A 4,963-nucleotide genomic window follows, 5' to 3' on the forward strand; every position below is an offset into this window, starting at 1 on the left:
CATTCAATATTTAACACATTTATTGAGTATTTATTATGTACTATGTGTTAAACAGGATACAAATGGGGTAGTGCTTGCCATCAAGCTAATGGCAGACTGAAGTGTGTAACGTTTAAGCCCTAGAAAGAGTCAGGGCATGTTTCACAGAAAATAGGACATCTCTTCTGGTTCTTCAAGGATAGGAAGACAGGCAACAGATAGTTAAGTTGAAGAAAAGCACACCAGGAATAGGAAACATGATGCTTAAAGGCACATTGACCAAACAGAGGGTGGGACAATTCAAAGAACGGTGAATAGTTTGAGGTGGTTAGAATAAATGCTGTCTGAAACAGTAGGTTAGAAAAATCAATTGGGATGAAATTGTGATGTCCAATTTTGTGTCATTTTAAATGATTTAGATTTGTTTAGGACAATCACCTAAAACGTTTTGAAAATACTGATTTCTGCGCACTGTCCCTCAAAATTATGCCTAAGAAATCTGGACTGACTCTATGGCAAGTAATAGTTTTAATAGGTTCCCCACACAAGGGAAGATTCAAAATAGGACAATTTTGGGAAGTAATATTTTATACAAACTTTGTCACATTTTTTTTCTGCTTGATATTCTGAGATTTCACAGGAATTTCACTTTAGAAACAAATAGAAGTTGACTGACTCTTATTTATTTATTTGTTTATTTAGATTTAATCCCCCTTACCTATCCCTATACTTTCACACCTCCCTCTCCCCCCACATTGTCACTATGGAGATTTTGTACATGGAAACAGGCATTTGACAGTCTTGGGTCTTTTTTTCCTGTGGTGTCATTGGTTTAAGTGTGATGTGAGAGCTTGGGAAGGAAGTTCTGGCCTGAGTGAGCACATGGGGTGGGGTGGGGCGGGGCTGCAGGTAGGACCTTTTCCAACACGTGTGTCCACCGCCATCTTTTCATCTCCACAGTCTCACTTGGTGCTTGGGGACCTCACCTAGAAGTTCTCTTCGAGCAACAAACAATCTGCATCAATGACACACACATAATGGTATCAGAAGGAGAAACTTTTGTTGTATCAGCCCAAGGTGGTGCCAGCCTCCTGGCAGCGGGAACATTTCATCTCTCTGGCTGTTTCCAAGGCGTCCTGCAGAGCCTGTCACAAACCAGGTAGATTCCATTGGCCCAGAGAATACAACTCCCATGGACCCCAAGTCCATTCCTGTCAAGCAGTAGTTCAGAGATCTGTAACTCCAGCTCAGGGCCACCTTCTGAAGTGGTGGGCACAGAGGGCTTTGAGTCCAAAGCAGTCCTTTTGCTGCTGCCTTTAGTGGCTGCTTTTAAACAAGGGAACCACCAGGACAGGACCGGGGCCTCTGCCACAGTATTCTGAGAGGTGCCGCCACTTAAAACTGGGGTACGTGGCTGGTCTCCTCTGCATTTTCTGCTGCAGCTGCTCCTCTTCCTCCTCACCATCCATCTTGGAGCCATTTGTTAGAAGCACTTCTGTGTTGTACCTTCCCTTTGCTCTGCATTTCCAAGGCTCTCTTAGGAGGCAGATTCTTCCCGAGAGTGGCTGCATGGGAGAAGGGGTCCAAAGGTCACCCATATTTCAGTAACTAGCCCAGTTACCACACAGACAGCAAACCAGGTGCCCCAGAACAGAACACTCTGTCCCCATAGGTCCCTGCAGCATGAAGGATGAAGCTGGGAGGGCCTTGCTTTCACTGCTGCTGGGCAGAGGGGTCAGTGACCTCTGACCCTTCAGACCTCTTACCAATTTGGTTTGTTCTTCTTCCACACTAATGATTGTACAAATAGCTCTGAGTTTACACTTATTTTGGAGAAAATACTTGTTCTTGGGGTATCAGTTTTATCCAGTGGCTGGGTGGTTCTTGGGGTTCTACAATGGGAACAGCTTGTTTGGTTTTTCTCTTCCTGGGCTGGACCCCAGGCTTTTTTCTCTCCATCCTTTGCCTGTCCCCACCCCCTTGGCTTTGCCTCTCCATCTGCAGAACTTTCTGGTATCTGAGGGGGGTGAGAGGGTGGAGGTGGTGGCTGCTGTTGTTTCTTCTGCTTATTCTCACCACCAATGGGTCTACCCTTCGTTCCTGATGGGAAATGTCCCTTTAGGGTAAAACCCTCTAATTTGGGTTAAATTATAACTATCATTCCCTTTCTCTTCAGCCTTGGGGTTTGCCACAAGGGCCAATATGCCCACTGAAGGTAACTTTCTTCAAGTGAGGGAAGATTAAAGGTGCTGTTCCACCCAGGAAACCATCTGATCTCCCTTGGCAACTGCCCGGTTTTTGTGAGGTTGCAGATGTCATGCCACCAGGGGGTTCCTTTCCAGTAGTAACTGTTTCTGGATGTGTCTCTGTCTTCACTTTGTCATTCCCACTGCTACACCACTCTTCTGAAGACCTTGGAAGAGGTTTCTCAATGTTCATTTCCTGGCATCCTGATTTGTTGGATTGACTAGGTCAGATACTACCTCTCCTTTTCTCTTCTCCATCTCAGCATCCTGAATAGCAACACCCCCACCTTCTGGAGGACCACTCTTTAAAGACAGGATGTTGTCAAGTGTAACTGTGTCTCCCCCCAGCCTCTGCACTGTTGGAGGATGTGCTCTTCCTAATATTTGGGGACATGATCTTCTGAACAATAGCTTCCAATTTCAACCCCCATCCTTTCTGCAGGGGCAGTATTTTGGTTTTAGCAGGGCTTATGAGGGTAACAGCAGGACAGTTTCTATTATCTGGACTCAGAATGTCCTTGGAGAACTACCTGTTAGGGATAGACTTGATATCTTGACTGTGAGAGAGGTGAACCTAGGAATTGAGTACTTTCTCAGTGCCTTCTTTTGATGGGTGAAGGAGGCACCCCCATCTTCAGTGTTGCTGTTCTTTACATCTTGTGACTCTCTTTCTCTTTTTTATTTTATTTTATTCTTGTTTTTGAGACAGAGTCTTACTATGTTGCTATGTTGCCCTTGGTAGAGTGCAATGGCATCACAGCTCACAACAATCTCAAACTCTTGGGCTTAAGCAATTCTCTTTGCCTCAGCCTCCCAAGTAGCTGGGACTACAGGTGCCTGCCACAATGCCTGGCTACTTTTTTGTTGTTCTTGTTGTTGTCATTGTTGTTTTGCAGGCTCAGGCCAGGTTTGAACCACCAGCCATGGTATATGTGGTCAGCACTCTAACCACTGGACTACAGGCACCGAGACCTTCTGACTATCTCTTACTGGGAATGAGAGAGATGAAAGAATGGACATGCCTCATCATGATTAAGGGATCTGAGAAGAATGATAATCTTGGTCTGCTTAGCATAAAATTACTGGGTTTGGATGACTGTGTAGATTCAGCTAGTCCATGCCCATCAGCCTCTTGACGTGGCCTATACCTTTTTTTACTGGACATTCCTGGAGGAGCTCTGCTTTTGGCTGGAGAAGTTTGCTGAGAAAGATCCCAACAATATTCCTGTTGTAACTCCTGGGATCAGGAAGTTACATTCCTGTTGTAATGTCAGGGCATCAGAAAATAATGCACTGGACAGTATTAGGAAGGTTGGCCATTTTAATTCCTCACTTTAATGCACCAGACAGTATGAGGAAGATTGGCCACTTTAATTCCTCACTTTTGTTTGGCAGATCATCCCTAAACGTGAGGCAGCACCCCACCTCCCGAGTGCTGGGTTCATGGTTAGTCCCTACCAGTGGACCACACACCATATCATCTTTGTCATTTTTCAGAGGGCTACATACTCTGTCAAGAAACTGCTGCCGCCTTGGGCTCTTTTGTGGCCACTCCTGCCTATCCTGTGCCGCAGCAATTACTCCCTGAGCTGAAGTGCTGCTCTAGTTTTATAATCCTCCTGCTGCTCTAGGTACATTTGTCTCTTATACTGGAGCTAAGAATTCAAACCTGAATTAGGGTTTCCATAAGCATGAGCCTATGTGTTCATGTGATAGGCAGAGGCCAGGCTTTCTGAGATAGGAGAAAAGAGAGAGTGTAAGGAACTCCTGTTGGCCCACTCTGAAAAAGTCATATGTGGTGTCATGTGATGACGGTCTCCCCCTTGGCCTCTGCTCCTCCTAGGACAGTGGTTCTCAACTTTCCTAATGCCACCACCCTTTAATATAGTTTCTCATGTTGTGGTGACCCCCAACCAGAAAATTATTTTCGTTGCTACTTCATAACTGTAATTTTGCTACTGTTATGAATCATAATGTAAATATCTGCTATGAAGGATGTATTTTCATTGTTGCAAAGGGGTTGCAACCCACAGGTTGAGAACTGCTGTCCTAGAAGACATCTTCAATTTTTCTGAAAAGTCATGGATACTGAGAAGGAGACCAACCCCCCATGCCCTCTCAACCACCAGATCTGCCAAGGACCTAAGCCACTGGTGTGGGTCTGCTGTATTATGGGCCATAGTCTGAAAAGGAATCATGGGTTGCTGGTCCAGGGCTGGCGTTGCCATGATAAGACTTATGCTTGATGCCAGTAGGATGGCAATGGTCTCCATATTTCTTGCTGTTGATATTGGCTTAGGATTTTGATTATTCAAAGTCTTCTTCTTTAATCTGCCCACTCTAGGATTTCAGCTTTGTTTCTATGGACAAAAAAACCACCTAGAAGAATGACTGGCTGATTTAAACTTGGATTGAGATGTTCATTCCTCCCAATTCTGGTGTCGGCACCCATTTATCCCAGTGAGTGAGCTCCTGGCTCCCTGACAATCTATCTTAGTGGAGAAATATCACAGATCATTGATCTTCTTTCAGAAAGGGAACCACTAGGCTCATGGGCTGATGACTGAGGTTCTATTTCAAATGTTCTCGGAATTGGATAGTCAGCCAAATGGATCTGTTTCATTTCAGAAGTCATGCTGTTTGTGTTCCTTTCCCAGGTGCCCCAGTGTAGGTTTTCTAATAAGGACGATTGCGTCCCTTTTTTTTTTTTTTTTTTTTGAGACAGAGCCTCAAGCTGT

General features: G+C 44.9%; 1 pseudogene; it reads right to left on the bottom strand.

The window, feature by feature from the left end:
* Nucleotides 1-927: 927 nt before the first annotated feature.
* The window catches only part of LOC100958559, a 58,636-nt pseudogene continuing 54,600 nt past the window's right edge, over nucleotides 928-4,963 (bottom strand).

The sequence above is a fragment of the Otolemur garnettii genome, unplaced genomic scaffold, assembly GCF_000181295.1.
Source record: "Otolemur garnettii isolate 467f Iridium unplaced genomic scaffold, OtoGar3 scaffold00230, whole genome shotgun sequence".
Classification (NCBI taxonomy): domain Eukaryota; kingdom Metazoa; phylum Chordata; class Mammalia; order Primates; family Galagidae; genus Otolemur; species Otolemur garnettii.